Genomic DNA, 19651 nt, shown 5'->3' on the forward strand with positions numbered 1-19651 from the left:
ATTGAGACCCAGTCCTCTGTCCTACTACCTGAGGAGGTGAACACCTTCTACGCTCGCATTGAGAAGTGACCCCCCTGCAGTGCAGTTACCTGATGGCCTAGCCAGTGGTGTGCCTACATTTACTGTAGCCGAGCATTGCCGACATTGCTTCAAAAAAATCAACCCTCACAAGGCACCTGGCCCAGATGACATTTCAGGTAGGGCCCTCAGGGGTTGTGCTAACCAGCTGGTAGGGTCTTCACTGACATCTTCAACCTCTCCCTTTAGCCTGCCTGTGCTTCCCACCTTCTTCAAGAGGGCCATCAACGTCCCTGTGCCTAAGAACACCAAGGTCACCTGCATGAGTGACTATCGTCCGGTAGCACTGACCTCTGTCATCATGAAGTGCTTTGAGCGGCTAGTCAAATCATTCATTTGCTCCTCACTGCCCCCCACCCTGGACCCTATGCAGTTTCCAGACCAGTCCAACAGGTCTACAGACGATGCCATCTCCCTGACTGTGCACAGAACGCTCTCCTACCTAGACAAAGGGAATACGTATGTGAGGATGCTGTTTATTGACTACAGTTCAGCATTCAACACCATCATCCCCTCCAGACTCGTCTCGTAGCTCGTAGACCTGGGACTTAACATCTCCGTGTGCAAGTGGATCTTTTACTTCCTGTCACTGAGGCCATAGGTGGTAAGAATCGGTGACCGCACCTCAGCCACAGTAATTAACAAACACAGGCACCCCCCAGGGATGTGTGCTGAGCCCCCTCCTGTTCTCCTTGTTCACATATGGCGTCACACATGACATGCTGCAATGCACAGTTCCAATCTCTTTATTAAGTTTTAGTTTAAGTTTAAGTTTGCTGATGACACAACCATTGTGGGCCTCATCACTGAGAGTGACGAGTCAGCCTGCAGAGGGGAGGTTGATACCCTGACATGGTGTCAGGATATTAACCTCACTCTCAACATCAGCAAGTCTAGGGAGATGATTGTGGACTTTAGGAGGCGGCAGGGGATGGAGCATTCACCCCTACACATCAACGGATCTGAAATGGAAAAGGTCAGCTGCTTCAGGTTCCTGGGGCTGAACATCAGCAATTATCTCACCTGGTCGGCCCATTTTTCTGCCATGTTCCAGATTGTTTCCCCTCCCCTATTACCACCTCCAAGGAGACAATTTTATTGTTTTTGTATTATTTAAATGCATTTAATTGTAGTCAGTGGTTTATCAGCCTTGGTCGGTGAAGGACTCATTCATATGACGCAGAGGTTGACATTATGTTGCTTAAATATATTTCATTATAACACGGGTAGATGGAATTATAACACGGGTAGATGGAATCCACCATTCTGAGAGTTAGTTCCGGGGTGTGCTATATTCTACGGTATAGTAACTGTACGACCTGTTTTCATCTACCTGAGCGTTCCATATCAGTACGCACTCAAAAGGAAATATCTATCCGAGATGGCGGCGTGTTGTGGCTAATGTAGTGGGGAATGTTTCATGTGAATTAAGCTATCTACACGACTTTTTATATGTCTAAATTGACTCGGTTAGTTGTTTCTGTGCTACGCGAATGTTGCAGAGTATTGAAAGTCTACTGAAAGTCTCGAATATCATTTGTAGTTGACTTTTAGCGCTTAGACCAAAAACCCATTTGAAACACACGTAGCTTTTGTGCTAGGTCTAACAGACGTTAAAATCCCAATGCTATTTGTCTGTTGCATAGCAACAGCCACACAAAGGGGGACTATTTTCTCTTGGCTACTGAAATGCGATACACAACGTTTGGTGTCTACAACTTTTTATGTCCTGAAAGGCAGCTTACTGTTTACTTTAATTGTACTTAATATTTTGGAGTCGCTGGCAACCGTGTTATAAAAGCAATAAGGTACTCGAGTCAGTACGGTATCGTCAATAATGTACTTGTTCGAGGGTTTGCCGGCCCTCCGCTGCGCGTCGGGCCTAACAACTCCCTCAAACAAGTACATTATTGACGATACCGTACTGCCTCTCGAACCTTATTGCTTAAATATCATAGGTCAATATCAAGCCAATATCAAATCTAACCTCACAAAAAAAACAGTAACCCTGTCGGAAAAGGACACAGTAGTGCACCTGACCACGTAACATGCTTCTTGTTTATTATAATTCCTCCTAGTCTTAATATTAATATTTATGTTAGATTTTTTCTTAATGATACTCAAATATTAGTAGTTAAAGATGCTTTATTTCGATAGTTTACATTTATTTTCAGTACTTCAAAGTGAACAAGAATGGGAGCATTCAGAGAATGCAAACCTCCGCCTTGTGACCTTGACCTTTGACCTTGACATCTGAAAATCTAATCAATTATTGCCATTATATTACACAATCTCCCCACAAAGTTTGATGGAATTCGGTCCATGCGTTTCTGCGCAATCCTGCTGACAAACAGACAAACAAACATACAGGGGCGAAAACATAACCTCCTTGGCGGAACAAGAACAGTGAGCGTCTAGCAACGTACAGTATACAGTATGTCCATGGTGATTAGGCCTATAGCCTTACTATCAAGATTCTAAGTAACATGGAGACAAAACTTGTTCTGGTATTTCACGTATATCATAAACCCTTGAATATAAAAACGAGTCAGTGAAATCGGTTGAGCAATGGAAACGCTATAGTGCTTTTACTTCAGAAAAACTGCAGCTCCACAGTTTACTTGCGTTTGTTTACAGGCCAGTCTTCACATCTCCAATATGGTGGCGACATTAGCACGTTGCAGCAACGGGCTGAAGCAGTCTGTCACTACCCGATCATCCTAGTCGCTACCCGGTCCTAGTCGCTACCTAAGCCTAGTTGTGCATGCGTCACTTTGTGACACTGTCGACAGCAAAGCCAGTGGAGATTGCCAGTTTCAATCAAAGACATTCATATTCATATTTATATATGTGTATAGTTTCAATCATGGAAGACATCGAAGACAAACAGTTTTACCGAAACATGAAAGCGAGAGATGGTGTTGCTATGGACTAAACATATGAGGTGGAGGATCACACTGTCTATCCCCAGTTACATTTTGAGGGGTACGTAAGTTGTACAGCCAGCAGTAAAATGAAGACTGCTCAAATAGTCTAAGACAATTTGCTTAAAAAAGGTGAAAGATATAAATATTACATTAAATATACCCACATTATGCATTAAGACAAGCCCCACATGTTGATGTAGCACCTTATGCTATAAAACTTTTACAACATAATTAAATATTACAATAAATATACCCGCATTATGCATTAAGGCAAGCCCCATATGTTGATGTTGAGCCTTATGCTATAAACCGTTTACAACATAATTAAATATTACAATAAATAAACCCACATTATGTGTTAAGAAAAGCCCCATATGTTGATGACACACACCTCAACATACACACACCTCATCTTGGCATACACACACCATGGCATACACAAACCTCAGCATACACACACCTCATCTTGGCATACACACACCATGGCATACACACACACCTCAGCATACACACACCATGGCTTACACACACACACCTCAGCATACACACATCTCAGCATACAGACACCTCAGCATACACACACCTAATCATGGCATACACACATCTCAGTATACACACACCTCAGTATACACACACCTCAGCATACACACACCTAAGCATACACACACCTCAGTATACAAACTCCTCAGCATACACACACCTCAGTATACACACACCTAAGCATACACACACCTCAGTATACAAACTCCTCAGCATACACACACCTCAGTATACACACACCTCAGCATACACACACCTCAGTATACACACACACCTCAGCATACACACACCTCAGCATACACACACCTCAGCATACACACATACCTCAGCATACACACACCTCAGTATACACGCACCTCAGCATACACACACCTCAGCATACACACACCTCAGCATACACACACACCTCAGCATACACACACCTCAGCATACACACACACCTCAGCATACACACACCTCAGTATACACGCACCTCAGCATACACACACCTCAGCATAAACACCTCAGCATACACAAACACACCTCAGCATACACAGACCTCAGCATACATAAACACCACAGCATACACACACCTCAGTATACACACACACCTCAGCATACACAGACCTCAGCATACACACACATCTCAGCATACACACACCTCAGCATACACACACTTCAGTATACACACTCTGGCCAAATGAGAGCAAGAGAGTCAAACCCTAGGGACTAGGCAAATTATTTATAGCCAAGACCTTCTACTGTATGTGATAGGTGAAAATTCACTCAAGTTACCTCAGGACTCCGGAGTGGCATTTAACTATATTTATTAAACAACAACAACAACAAGCTCTTTGCGCTCACCCACGTCCCAGCAGGTCGAAGAGAAGCACGGCTCAGAGAGAGAGAGAGGGAGCCTGGGCTCACTCCCAGATTTCAGCAGACGAGAGAGAAGCCATATTAAACCCACCGCACAAGAAGTAAAGCGTTTTCCTGCACCCAAAAAAATTGTCAGCAGGGATAACCACGTGGTGGGTCTCTGACGTCCGAGGCCCCCTGTCCTGCAACTATGTCAGTTTTGCACGAGGTCGAAAGAAACACAGTGTGACCCTTCTTATCACCTCTGGTCTTAACATGCTCTTGCACATATAGACTAAGTGGCACTTAATAATCACAGTTACATACACACAGAAACACAGAAAAGCCATGTTCCTGCTTACATTAGCACATGATTCATACAAGGTATATATTAAGCAAATACAAGGCACTTGATACATATATTTGGAAGTCATTAACAGTGTGGGATTATTTGAAAAACATAAATCTGACTTGCATACTTTTAGGAGTTAGCTACTGCATGTGCTCAGGTTACTGTGTCTGAAAGTAGGATGACAGCATTCTTTTACATAACTTAGCCATTTTGTAGAATGAAATGGTGTCTGTAAAGTAATGAACCTGTTGTTCTGGTAAGGTGAGGAGAGGTGGGATACGCTGAAGGGTTAGGGTTTGCTCTTTTGTCCTGTCTTTTTACCCCAGTCATTTTCAGTGTTGGTGGCAAGAGAGAGCAGGACGCCCATCAGCACAAGAGATCCTCCACCGAGCAGCTCACGGCACACTTGGGTAATAGTTGACATCTTGCTGTTCTGCTTTTGGATGTTGTGTTTTTGAGTATGTTTAAATCCATTTTTGTACTGACTGGGAAATCCGTAAACTATGCTGCCAAAGTAAACTAGGTCTGTCAAAGATTGATATCAGGCTCCACCAGTTTGATTTGATTTGAAAACACATACAGCTGACAATCTGGATACCCAAACACACACAGCTGACACTCAAGATACCCAAACACATACAGCTGACACTCTGGATACCCAAACACACACAGCTTACACTCTGGAAATTCAACATAGTTGTTGCTAGTGATGGCAGCATTATTGGTGTGTCACTGTTTGCTCAAATTACAAATTGAGTTGAAGGGAATTAACTTCTGTTTACCAACACTAGAAAATACGTTAAAACCAAAACTACACTTGAGATTCTCAGGGGGGAGACCTTGGTAGAGACAGGGTTCTAGTTCCTCATCAAATTCTAGTGAAATGAAGCACCTACGTTGTTTTTATTCAGGAAAAACAATATGGATGGGCTATGGCCTTAGGTTTTTCAAATGATTTATGGACTGGGAGCAGGGTCTCTAAGGTGCTTTTATGCTTATAGCCAAGACCTTAGCGAATCACCTCAAGTGACCAAAACAGTTTGTCTTTTTGGGTCAGTACATGTTTTTACACTTTTTCAAAGACTACTTTTTACTGTGTGATAATTTGAAAAACACAAATCTGACTTGCATACTGTTAGGAGTTATGTGCTCAGGTAACTGTGTCTGAAAGTAGAATGACTTTTTACAGCACTTAGATTACATGGAGGTGGCAGCAGGCAAACAAAAGCTAGCGCTGATGCTGTGGTATCAGAAGCATTCATCTTTCGTAGGAGGAAGATTCAGCTTCCGTAGAAGGAAGATTAATCTTTTGTAGAGGGAAGATTCATCTTAAGGAAGTAGTGACTATAAAGTAATGAACCTGTTGTCCTGGAGAGGAGAGGTGAGGTGAAATATGGTGAAGGCTACTCCTTTGTCCTGTCTTTTTATCCCAGTCTTTTACCACTATAGAGGATGTGGTGTATGGTGAGCAAATTAACAGCTGGATGTCTAAACATTTCCTTTAGCTGTATCAGAACAAAACAGCAGTAACTTTATTTGGGAAAATTAAGGAGAGACTAAGAACTGCTACTCATCTCGACACAAAAGGACTTAAAGCGAAGGACACGTGTGTGCGTAACGATGTTAAAATCATGGTGTCAGTTCATTTCAGTTTAAGCAACAATGAGAAAGCAATAACTAACGCAAAAGCTTTTTATCATCGCAATAGCACAGCCAAAATTATGACTTAATAATACATAGAAAATCTCATTCATGCTTTGATTTTCAGCAGGGTTGACTACTGCAATTGCTTTTTACTGCACACTACTCTAATACTTACATAACTAAGCCACAGCACAGTTATCTAATACTTACATACTTTACTGCACATTACTCTCATACTTACATAATTTAGCCACAGCACAGTACTCTAATACTTCCAAACCTTTGGCACAGCACATTACTTTAATACTAACATACTTTAGCCACAGCACAGTACTCTAATACTAACATACTTTAGCCACAGCATTGGCTTTAAATCACTGCTGTTTAGTTCTAAATGACTAAACAGGGCAGGACCTAGGGTTAGACTCCTCCCAGATACGGTTCAGTAGTACACACCTGCTAGACCTCTCAGATCACTGATGCTTATAACCCTGATCACTGGAGATCTGTTGGTAATTCCTACTGTCACAACTAAACCATCTACCTGAGACGTCAAGGGTTCTCCAACAGATTCAAATCTAGACCCAAAACCCATCTTCTGTTACGGATCATGGTTTTCTTACGATTTTAATGCACTTTAACACTTCTATCGTCACATTAGTAAAGCACTTTGAATTACCAATCTGTATGAATTGTGCTGTACAAAAATGTAGTTTTGTTGATCAATGCCTTTTAGACCTGTTGTGTGAGTATATAATTTCTTGAGTGATAGAGAGAAAACTAAGGGAAGCTAGACTGTGATATGAGGAGCTCTGGTTCACAGAGTGAGTAAGCTAGACTGTGGTGTGGATCGTGAAAGCTAGACTGTGATATGAGGAGCTCTGGTTCACAGAGTGAGTAAGCTAGACTGTGGTGTGGATCGTGAAAGCTAGACTGTGATATGAGGAGCTCTGGTTCACAGAGTGAGTAAGCTAGACTGTGGTGTGGATCGTGAAAGCTAGACTGTGATGTGCTGAGATGTTGTTCAGAGAGTGAGTAAGATAGACTGTGGTGTGGATCGTGAAAGCTAGACTGTGATGTGCTGAGATGTGGTTCAGAGAGTGAGTAAGATAGACTGTGGTGTGGATCGTGAAAGCTAGACTGTGATGTGCTGAGTGAGATGTGGTTCAGACAGTGAGTAAGCTAGACTGTGGTGTGGATCATGAAAGCTAGACTGTGATGTGGATCGTGAAAGCTAGACTGTGATGTGCTGAGATGTGGTTCAGAGAGTGAGTAAGATAGACTGTGGTGTGGATCGTGAAAGCTAGACTGTGATGTGCTGAGATGTGGTTCAGAGAGTGAGTAAGATAGACTGTGGTGTGGATCGTGAAAGCTAGACTGTGATGTGCTGAGATGTGGTTCAGACAGTGAGTAAGCTAGACTGTGGTGTGGATTGTGAAAGCTAGACTGTGGTGTGGATCGTGAAAGCTAGACTGTGATGTGCTGAGATGTGGTTCAGACAGTGAGTAAGATAGACTGTGGTGTGGATCATGAAAGCTAGACTGTGGTGTGGATCATGAAAGCTAGACTGTGATGTGCTGAGATGTGGTTCAGACAGTGAGTAAGCTAGACTGTGATGTGGATCATGAAAGCTAGACTGTGATGTGCTGAGATGTGGTTCAGACAGTGAGTAAGCTAGACTGTGGTGTGGATCGTGAAAGCTAGACTGTGGTGTGGATCGTGAAAGCTAGACTGTGGTGTGGATCGTGAAAGCTAGACTGTGGTGTGGATCGTGAAAGCTAGACTGTGGTGTGGATCATGAAAGCTAGACTGTGATGTGGATCATGAAAGCTAGACTGTGATGTGCTGAGATGTGCTTCAGACAGTGGCCTGCTTCCAACCGCGGGTTGCTTTCCCTGAACGGTTCAGTGTAATGATCCCTGTCTTTTTCAAAATGACATTGTTTTTACCATTTCATGTTTGCAGGTAGTACTCAAACAACTTCCATTTCTACTGTTGATATATATATACAGCCGCGGAAAAAATTAAGAGACCACTTCAAAATGATCAGTTTCTCTGGTTTTACTATTTATTGGTATGTGTTAAAGTAAAATGTACATTTTTTTTTAATTCTATAACCTACTGGCAACATTCCTACCAAATTTCAAATAAAAATATTGTCATTTAGATCATTTATTTGCAGAAAAATGACAATTGGTCAAAATCGCAAAAAAGATGCAGTGTCTTCAGATCTCGAATAATGCAAAGAAAACAAGCTCATATTCATGTTTGAACTACACAATACTAATGCTTTAACTTAGGAAGAGTTCAGAAATCAATATTTGGTGGAATAACCTTGATTTAAAATCACAACTTTCATGTGTCTTGGAATGCTCTCCACCAGTCTTTCACATTGCCGTTGGGTGACTTTATGCTACTCCTGGCGAAAGAATTCAAGCAGCTCGGCTTCTTTTCATGGCTTGTGACCATCCATCTTCCTCTTGATCACATTTCAGAGGTTTTTTATGGGATTCAGGTCTCGAAATTGGGCTGGCCATGACAGGGTCCTGATCTGGTGGTACTCCATCCACACCTTTACTGGCCTGGCTGTGTGGCATGGAGCATTGCCCTGCTGGAAAAAACACTTCCCAGAGTTGGGGAACATTGTCAGAGCAAAAGGAAGCAAGTTTTTCTTCCGGGACAACGTTGTACTTTGCCTGGCTGAGGTTTGTAAAAGACCATAAGGATTGAAAAAGCGGACTGGAGGGTCTTCTAAGTTCGTCTTCTCTGATGAGTCCAATTTCACAGTAGGTGCAAGACTCTGTGGCTTGTAGGCCTCTCCAGGTCTCCGTCTAACCATCAGACGACCATGTGTTGGGCAAAGCTGAAAATTGGACTCAGAGAAGATGAACTTAGAAGATGACCTCCAGTCCGCTTTTTCAATCCTTATGGTCTTTTACAAACCTCAGCCAGGCAAAGTACAACGTTGTCCCGGAAGAAAAACTTGCTTCCTTTTGCTCTGACAATGTTCCCCAACTCTGAGAAGTTTTTTTTCCAGCAGGGCAATGCACCCCATATTAGTTATACACACCACTCAAGACGCATCAGCTCAGGAGAGTGATCCTTGTCATACCTACACTGTGTTGAATGACACCTGGAGGGCTACCACCAACCTGGACCAGTCAGTAATAAGGTGTGACAGTCGGGTCCAGTGGCAGGGTTGGTACCGCATGTTCTACCAGGAGGCGAGTGTTCTGATTCCTAACGTGTGTGTGCCTCACGTCCTATGCGGTACCCATCATCCTCTCTGGCTGAACGGTTCACACCCTCGCCCGAAAGATGGCATCGTGACCAGAAAGGTTTGTGGTGGCTACAGCCGGGGCAACTGCTGCGTTTCCAAACGATCCCTACCATCCATCCAGGTGAAAGCGTGTCCAGGAAACTACACCGTTTACAAACTAGTGGCCCCTGCTATATGCAACACGGCATATTGTACAGGTAAAAGGCTCTTTTCTGATATAAAGTAGCTACTATAGTGTGTTTTTGTCCAAGTTACATTCACCATTGTTTCCCCTGGGAAAAGATTTGTATCTCTCATACTTATTATCTAAAACATATCTCCATACGCCACACAGATCCAACAACTGCAACAATTCCTGCTCCATCCACTCCAAGTAAGTGATTTAACTAGCCTTGTTCCAACCAGTCTATAGCCAGTTTGTCAGATCACATTGCTGTGTATTGTTTGATTTTCCTTCACACCTTCATACATGTCTTTTTCTTACATGTCGTTTTAGTGTGTTTGAATCATTTTGAATGATTTGGTATTTACTATTGTGCTTTTTCTTAAATTCTATTTGTTATCCTCTGAGGTCAAATTCTTATCTAAAAACCTTTCCGCAGATTTGAGCTCTGAAGTAGTCCTTCCTACTCAAACTCCTGCTCCAACATCTCCAAGTAGGTGTGTGTATGTGTATGTGTGTTTGCATGTGTGTGTGTGCATGCATGTGTGTGCATGCGCGTGTGTGTGTGTGCGTGCATGTGTGTGCGTGTGTGTGACCAGGGGAATTAACAAAAACAAAAAAAACTAAAATGATGAAGATGAATCCACTGTCGTTATGCCTCCCCCTGTTTGCCATTAGTAAGATTTGTCAAGCCCTTTTTATCTAATTGTTTGTCCATGCATTTCTTGGAAATGTATTTGTAATGTAACTTATTTCTGAGATGCTTAATATCCTTTATGTGGTCTTAGAAATGCAATACTGTTCTGTTTTTGATTATGGAGTGCGTATTTGTCAATTTTGTATTTGTGTGTGTGTGTGTGTGTGTGTGTGTGTGTGTGTGTGATCACTTATATGAATCCCATATTAGTTCTACACACCCCTCAAGACACATCAGCTCAGGAGAGTGATCCTTGTCATAACTACACTGTGCTGAACGACGACTGGAGGGCCAACACCTACCTGAACCTGTCAGCGTTAAGGTGCGACCAAAACGTCCAGTGGCAGGGTTGGTACCGCATGTTCTACCAGGGGGCGAGCGTTCTGATGCCTAACGTGTGTGTGCCGCGCTGGCGCTGCAGTACCGGTGCACCTCTCTGGATGAACGGTTCACACCCTCACCCAGAAGATGGCATCGTGACCTGAGAGGTGTGTGGATCCTTTGCGGGCAACTGCTGCTATCTCAAAACACCATCCATCCAGGTGAAAGCGTGTCCAAGAGGCTACACTGTTTACAAACTAGTGGCCACTCCTTGGTGCAATGTGGCATATTGTACAGGTAATAGGCTCTTTTCTGATATAGTTACTATAGTGTGTTTGTGTTCATTTTACATTCACCATAGTTTCCCCTGGGAAAACATTTTCACCTCTCATATCTATTATCTAAAACATATCTCCATACGCCACGCAGATGTAACAACTGCAACATTTCGTGCTGCTGTAACTAGCCCTGCTCCAACCACTCCAAGTAAGAGATGAGGAACAATTCCTTTGTTTCAGTCTATGTCTTTTAAGTGTGTTTGAATTATTTTAAATGATTTGGGATTTACTATTGTGCTTTTTCTTAAATTCTAATCTAATATGTTATCCTATGAGGTCAAATTCTTATCTAAAAACCTCCCCACTCTGTTTCTCTCTCTGTCTTCCTTCTGAACTCTGTTTCTCTCTCTCTCTCTTCCTTCTGAACTCTGTTTCTCTCTCTCTCTCTTCCTTCTGAACTCTGTTTCTCTCTCTCTCTCTTCCTTCTGAACTCTGTTTCTCTCTCTCTCTCTTCCATCTGAACTCTGTCTCTCTCTCTGTCTTCCTTCTGAACTCTGTTTCTCTCTCTTCCATCTGAACTCTGTTTCTCTCTCTCTGTCTTCCTTCTGAACTCTGTTTCTCTCTCTCTCTTCCATCTGAACTCTATTTCTCTCTCTCTCTCTTCCTTCTGAACTCTGTTACTCTCTCTCTCTCTTCCATCTGAACTCTATTTCTCTCTCTGTCTTCTCTATGAGTTTGTGAACCCTCAGCCCCAGGACACTGGTCTCTCCCTGCCTTGCACCCCTATTACGTAGATATGAGTGTCCATTTCCCAGTGAGGTCCACATGAGAGAGGCTGGACACATGATGTGGACAAGGACATCTTAATGGGAGAAAAAGAGTTGATTGTTCACCTGGGTACAGTTTTCCTTTATGTTTATTCAATTGCTGTTATAATAAAGAACAGCTGTAGAAGTGGGTTAATTCTGATGTTGCGCATATTGAATGTATTTAGATGATGATCAAAAACAGCAGTATTTTGTGGTAGAGCTATCGGGTGGTACATTTCTAAGCCATTGTTTAAAACAAGGTCAATGATGTGGTTGTGGCAATGATGTTTTCACATGTTGGGAAACCCCAATCGAGTCTATTAGCTATTGGAATGCGATTGTACTGCTATTATTTCCATTGTGGATATTAAAATCTCCCACTATGAGGATTGTTTCAGAGTTTAAAACGAAGTTGTGAAGGAAGTCAGATAACTCTGAATGCAGTGTAGGGGCCAGGTGGTCTATACAGTGACACAAGAATGAATGATTGTGTGGTTTTCCAGTTTGGGTGTGTAAGATCAAGTACGAGAACTTCAATTTATTTGAATTTAAATGCAGATCTTGGGGAAATACCTAAGTTGGCATGGAGAATTGTTGCTACTCCACCTTCCACGTCCTGTACTGCAGGGCAAGTGACAGTTCACACGACTTGGAGGAGTAGACTCCTTTACTGGTTAGGTATTTGTCTGGTTTTATCCAGGTTAGAGAAAGTATTTCAATATGATTTTCTGTTATCAACTAATTCAATTCAATTCAATTCAAATAAGTAAACTAACACACACAGTTTCAAGGCCAGGCGCTGAAGACAAACGTCTCCTCTGAACTAGACTCGGAATCTGTGCAGACATCTTAGATTTGGAGTCGCACACCCAGATCTTGGGGAAAGGTGGAGGGAGGACATTACAAAACAGCCCTCCTGAGCAAAGGTATTAGTGCAAGATTTACATCAAGAATCCCTTCTGTTGGGTGTGTCTATGGACCTGTTCTATAGACGGCTCTATCTGAAAACACACAGAGGGAAGATCTGTCATCTCTGAGTGAAGGTAAAGGCTTGTTTGCTGGGTAAGAAACTTTTTCAACTTCATAACCTTAATAATTGCTAAGAATGTCTGTCTAGGTTATTTGGATTAAAGTGTTTGACATGTTTATATTTTCTGGGGCTTTTCTGCTTGTTGCATTGCACAAATTAAGTCAAAGGTTGTGAATAGTTAAGGCTTGTAGAACCTGATAATGTAATAATTTCCTGATAACGTAATAACCCTGATAATGTAATAAAAAATCCCTCATAAGTCCCTAAAAGATGTAATAAAACCTGATAATGTAATAATACCCCAATAATGTAATAAAGTGCATTTCCCAATAATGTAACAATCGCCATACCAATAATGTAATAAAATGTTACATTAATTGGAAGTTATTACATTATCAGGTTAGCCTCAATTTTGCAGAACCTGATAATGTAATAAATTCCTGATATTGTAAAAACTTTGGTCAGTGCTGAAATGTTGGGACACCAGTTATTCAGACCAAGTAGTGATGCTGTGTAGACAACCACCCACTATTGTTTTGCTCATATTTTGATCCCAATGGTATAGGCCTTTAGCCTCGCAAGCCAAACCTGTACAGCAAGAAGCTGTACAAGGGTCTGGCACAACACGATTTTCAGTGTGGGCGGGATTAACGGTTGTCTGTTAAGTTGCCTCTGCACGCAATGCCACGCAATAGGAATGGCGCTACAACCAATCCGAGCGACTGACGAATGACAAAAGACGATTTGATTGGCCTGGTACAGTATGTGCCCATTAGCTGCCGGTCTATAACATACCAAAATGTTCTTATTTTTTCTCTATTAGTTGATTACCACTGAATATCCCTTTCACCATTGTAAAAATTGTGCATTCGCTATCATATAAAATATATACTGTATCTGCTAATAGTGAAGCAGCAGGTCTCTGGACAGCTTCACTGTTTGGACCTCTGAAACTGGAGACCTGATACTACAGCACCAACCAAAGTTATTACAATATCAGGTAATTATTACATTATCAGGTTCTGCAAAATTATTGGGAAATGCACTTTATTACATTATCGGGGTATTATTACATTATCAGGTTTTATTACATGTTTTAGGGACTTATGAAGGAATTTGTATTACATTATCGGGAGTTATTACATTATCGGGAAATTATTACATTATCAGGTTCTACAAGGCTTCAAGCGAGAAGTCATTTATTTCTGTTGTACCAGATTTGAATAGGTCAAAATCAACTCAGAGCCCACAAGAACAATGATAATAGCCACCGGACAGGCCTGACATGGACAGAAACTAATGCCTGTGTTTGTGTATGATTACAGAGGTTGGTTAGAGAAGACACATCTACCATCTGGCTACCATGGGTGTTCCTCTTTGCCTGATACTGTGTAAGATTCTGCTCTGTTCACCTCCTGATGAACATCTCTCTCCCTCAGAACCCAAAGCACACCATTTAGGGTGTACATTTCACCCAACAGCCAAATAGCATATATCATTTACAGTGATCTAGGGTTGTGTTGTGGATGCAGGGAAATGCATTGTAGTTGAATTAGTACATTTCACAGGTAAAAGGATAAGTACATTTCACAGGTAAAAGGATAAGTACATTTCACAGGTAAAAGGATAAGTAAATTTCACAGGGCTTAAAGGGATAGTTTGTTTCTGTGCATATACTACTGAAATTCAGATGATGTATCATCAATTGTTCATGAATGTATGAGCTGTTTGGAGGAATGCTATCATAGGGCATATTCAGTGATGCAGCGTGTAAATGTGTGTGTGTGTGTGTGTGTGTGTGTGTGTGTGTGTGTGTGTGTGTGTGAGTGTTTGTATGTGTGTGTGTGTGTGTGTGTGTGTGTGTGTGCTTAATTGAAGCCCATTATAGTTCTACATATCCTGCAACCCACCCTAAATGACGCAAGTGACCCCTGTGACATGTACACTGTGTTGAACGACACCTGGAGGGCCACCACCAACCTGAACTGGACTAACACCGAGTGCGACTGGGATCCAGCGGTCCCGTGGCAGGGCTGGTACCGGATGTTCCACCAGGGGGTGAGCCGACAGATGCCCGACAGCTGTGTGCCCAGGGAGGCGTGTGGCGCATATGCTCCGATGTGGCTTGACGGTTCTCACCCCCACCCAGAAGATGGCATCGTGAACAGATAGGTGTGTGCGCGCTGGGAGGTCGACTGCTGCTATTTCAAACAAGCCGGCATCCAGGTGAAAGCGTGTCCAGGAGGGTACACCGTTTACAAACTACTTGACCCTGGATTCTGCAATTTGGTATATTGTATAGGTAAAGCTCTGCTGTTCTGGTATACTGGCTATAGTACATTGTATCCTCTGAGACCAGACTTACATTTAGTATCTCTAACCTCTTGTCCGGCAGAAGTCCCTCCAACCACTCCAGCTCCAACCACTCTTTCTCCAACAACTCAGGCTCCAACAACTCTGGCTCCAACCACTACAGCTCCAACCACTCTTTCTCCAACAACTCTTACTTCAACAACTACAGGTAGGAAAATTAGGCTTGTACTGAAAACAGAGCAGGAGATGACACCAATAACAGCTTATGTCGCATTCTTTCATATCTAACATTGGCAGGGATGTTTACGATGAAAAACTCTCTCTGTTTTTCTCTTCCGTTCCTCTGACATCTTCCTCCTGGGTTTTTCACCTCTGCCATAATGTCCAAACAGAGAATACTGCGCTGGCTTCCTCTTATAGCTAGCAGATTGTGCTGTTGGTGCGTGAGGTGGTGCTATAAAGCATTGCGTAGTTCTCGCGTCCTGTACCTCAAAGTTACACGGTGCAATACCGGGCATGCTGTTGCAGTTGCACAGGTGTCCTTCTCCGTATTACAAGCTAGTGTATCAACAAAAGGATTTTGAAGCAGTTATTTTAAGGTAAAAATGTTACATAATGTTGCTTTAAGACATTAACGTTTCCTCATCCCCCCAATGATCTGGGTTCTAGGAAACAGTTGGTCAAATAGGCCTATGTTTCCAAAGGCAAAGTAAGTCATTTGTTTGCTAAAATAAAATAAAATTAAAAACGGAGAAGAGGGAGAGATGAAATATCTACGCTGTTACAGAATAAAGGAAAAAGAAACTTGCCTATGATATTTTGTGACATTTTATTCAAGTGTGCAACATTTCATTAAAATATATTGGAGCATAACTGTTTGCAATTAAAATGTACTGATTGGTAAAATGTGTGGAGCTATTGTAAACCAGAAAATGGTGATGCCTTTCAGGCGAGTTCAATGCTTTTGAAGAGCACTGTATCTTGAACCTTGTAGGCTGTGCCTTACCTCCAGAGACTGAATGCTGTAGCTGTGTAAAACGTAACATTGGTAGGCACATGTATTTCCATATACCCAGATTTTAGAAGTAGAATGCAGGACCCCTCACCTTAATTAAGAGCAAAGAGCGTGAATATACATTGGTCACACTGACAATGGACATCCATATTGGAGAATTCATCTCACTTACATAAAGTATGAATGTGAGGAATGCATATGTGTTATTGGAAGTTGCACACAGACAAAGTCTTCTTAGCAGAGGTACAGGGTATAGAATTCATCTAACCTAGTTATCTGAAAAGTTAACCCAGTTAGAAGAAGCAGTGAAATCTCTGCTGTTCCTGTGTGAGTAAATATGAAGCCCTCTGTTAATTTGACACAGAACCCAAGACACACTTCCAGCAGAGGCTCAGGCTGAAGGTCGTCCTCCAGAGAGAGCTCTCCCCGTCTGAGATTGCTCAACAGGTGACTAGCTCTGATCACATGTGCCTATCTAAGAGTATTAGCACTTTATCTGATATAACTATGAGGATGAACATATGGACAAACCCACAGTGTGAAAGAACTGTCATCATCTGCAGATTGATTTGCGTCAAATAAAAATAGTTTATTTAATGTTTAAAAAGTTTATGAAAAACACTATTTCCAGTGCTTTTGCTTAATGCAGTGTTCTTAAAACACAGAGACGTGGGGTTTAGTTCCCAGGAAACAAACTTCTCTTCTTGTAGTAGCTACAATGGTAGAGCAGGGTGCTAGCAACACCAATTTCATGGGACAAATACTGGTGGAAAACTAGGTAACAAGTTGTTGTCAGTGAAATCATATTCAGAATGAATCAATGTATATGTTATAGATGAAATCGTATACTACATGAATTAATGTATATGTTAGGTGTGCATCTCTTATCAAATGTTGTTAATGACATTGGAATTGCATAATTGCCACAGATTGTTGCAGACTATTTTTAATAATACCCATACATTGTGAAGATCATCCAATTGTACAGAATAAGATGGAGTCATAGAAGACTTGTGATTGGTTATTGCAGATCAAGGAGAAGCTGATTCAGATGGGCCACCCCAGTGACATCACAGTCAAGATGGTGTGATGCTGTCTCACCAGGTATGGAGGAAGAAGGACCTCTGATTGAGGACCATCAGAATGCCTGTTTAATTCTATTTCTTATTTCGTTTTAATTCAATACATGAGCTGTGTCTCAAATAGAATACACCCATTTCCACATTAATGCATATGAAGAATGTAACTGAATGCAATGCAAACACATATACTCATACTTATATAACCTCTTTCTGTATTCACATACAGTATACAGTATGTTACACACTGTCAGAAAGTGCCTACGTTTTACTAAGAACTCTGCTGTAAAAACTCTCCTCCAATGGTACTACCTGATAGCCTGGATACCAGCCCGAACTCCGCCCACAACATTTTTGGTCAGGGAGATTCGGTCTGGCTTTGTGCATATTGGGGAGAGAGTATCAGAAGGTACGATTCTGTCGTACCAATCTTTATACGATGATGGACAGATGACCAACCAACGCTTGAGTTGATAAGATAGATAGCTTATAAATCGAACCAAGATGGCGGCATCTCGGGAGCTTAGTGGGACATATTTTATGTGATTTAAGCTATCTACACGACATTTTTTATGTCTACATTGACTCGGTTAGTTGTGTATGTGCAGCACGAATGTTGCAGAGGATTGCAGGTCTTAACTGAAGTGCTCTAGACCATTATTGATAGGTTATTGCTAACGCTTAGACAAAAAATCCATTGAAACACATAGTAGCTAGCTAGCCTTGCTGCTAATAAGTACGTGAGCAGGCATATCTCACAGATATTGACAGCGCATTTATTTTGAAAGAGGAACAGAGAAACGCGATCAAGGCATTTGAAGATGGTCAAGATGGTGTGATGCTAGGGTTGGAGGAAGAAGGACCTCTGAAAGAGGGCCAACATAATGCCTGTTTCATTTTACTGCCCATGACCATCATTGTTCATTATAACATATAGAATATACCATATAAAAAATGTTATTCACGCATTCTAACATTCTACAAAACAACATTACTTACCTAGAATTATTATAAATAGAATTATTTCATATGCATTTTGAAACCTGTCCATATATTAAGTCTGCTTTTTGTTTGAATAAATATAATCCTACTTATTGGTGAGCAGGTATTTGAAGTGTCATTCAGTTGTGAAATCAAAATTAATTAAAGAATAATTTACCCTTAAAAGTGGATACTTCACATATTTAATATGTATAATGTGGTACTTGTGCTAGTCAAATGAGACCATGCTGTTGACAACCTTATTACTGAAAACCTACTAAAGGTGAGGTATGTTTCAAAAGGTGAGGTATGGTGAGGTATGCATCTAAAGATGAGGTGTGTATCTTTGGTTAAAAACATAACTGCTTCTGGAGCTGCGACAGTGATTTAAATCTGACTACAATCAAGGTTTGGTTGACTTCAGTATTCTGAAGCATCTGTGCTTCTTGTTTCTGTGTCATTCCTTTTTACTGCAATTTTGTACGCTTTTTAGCTCATTCTTTTCACTGTTCCTTCATAAAAGCACTAGAGACCAGAACTACACACTGGGGTTTACTGCAGTGACATGTGATGTGTTCTGGTGTGTTGTGTGTGTGTGTGTGTGTGTGTGTGTGTGTGTGTGTGTGTGTCTCGTTCAAGAACTTTGCACTGGAGTTTTACTGCCGTGCCTTGTGATGTCTGATGATTTCCAGCTGGCTGGGGTTGGTGGATGGTGGACTAGTTCACTCCCTTTTGTCATGGAGAGTGCAGAGATTATACACAACTACGTAAATGTATTATTACTTTTGAAAAGTCATTTAATAGCAATTAGGTAACACGTACAAATGTCTACTAAATGTAAACAATGAGAAATGTGATTGTGAACTGCAGCTTATTTTGCCACAATAAGTTCCCTAAAGGTTTACTGAACACATCATTTTATACAAATTAGCTGTGATTTGAAATACTACAACAAGGACGCTAGAAAGACTTGAAAGATGAGTTTATGTCATTCTTTCATTCATTCATTCATGCATTAAGATTAGGACAGTTTAGGTCTCAAAACATTTTGTTATGCATTCATATTCATTGTAGCAAATCATAATGCAGACTTCCTAATTCCTACACCTCCATCTGTGGTAAAGCTCCTCGCTCGCCGCCATCTTAAATCAGCAGGACCTGATTTTCAAAGACTCTGTCGTCAGCTGCATGCATATATAAGGATCAACGATGTTTCTCAGTCTAACTGTGTGTGTAGCAGAGAGGTTGTGTGTGTGTGAGTGTGTGTGTGTGTGTGTGTTTGTGTATGTGTATGCATGTATGCATAT

This window comes from Sprattus sprattus (genome assembly GCF_963457725.1).
Source record: "Sprattus sprattus genome assembly, chromosome: 6".
NCBI classification, from domain to species: domain Eukaryota; kingdom Metazoa; phylum Chordata; class Actinopteri; order Clupeiformes; family Clupeidae; genus Sprattus; species Sprattus sprattus.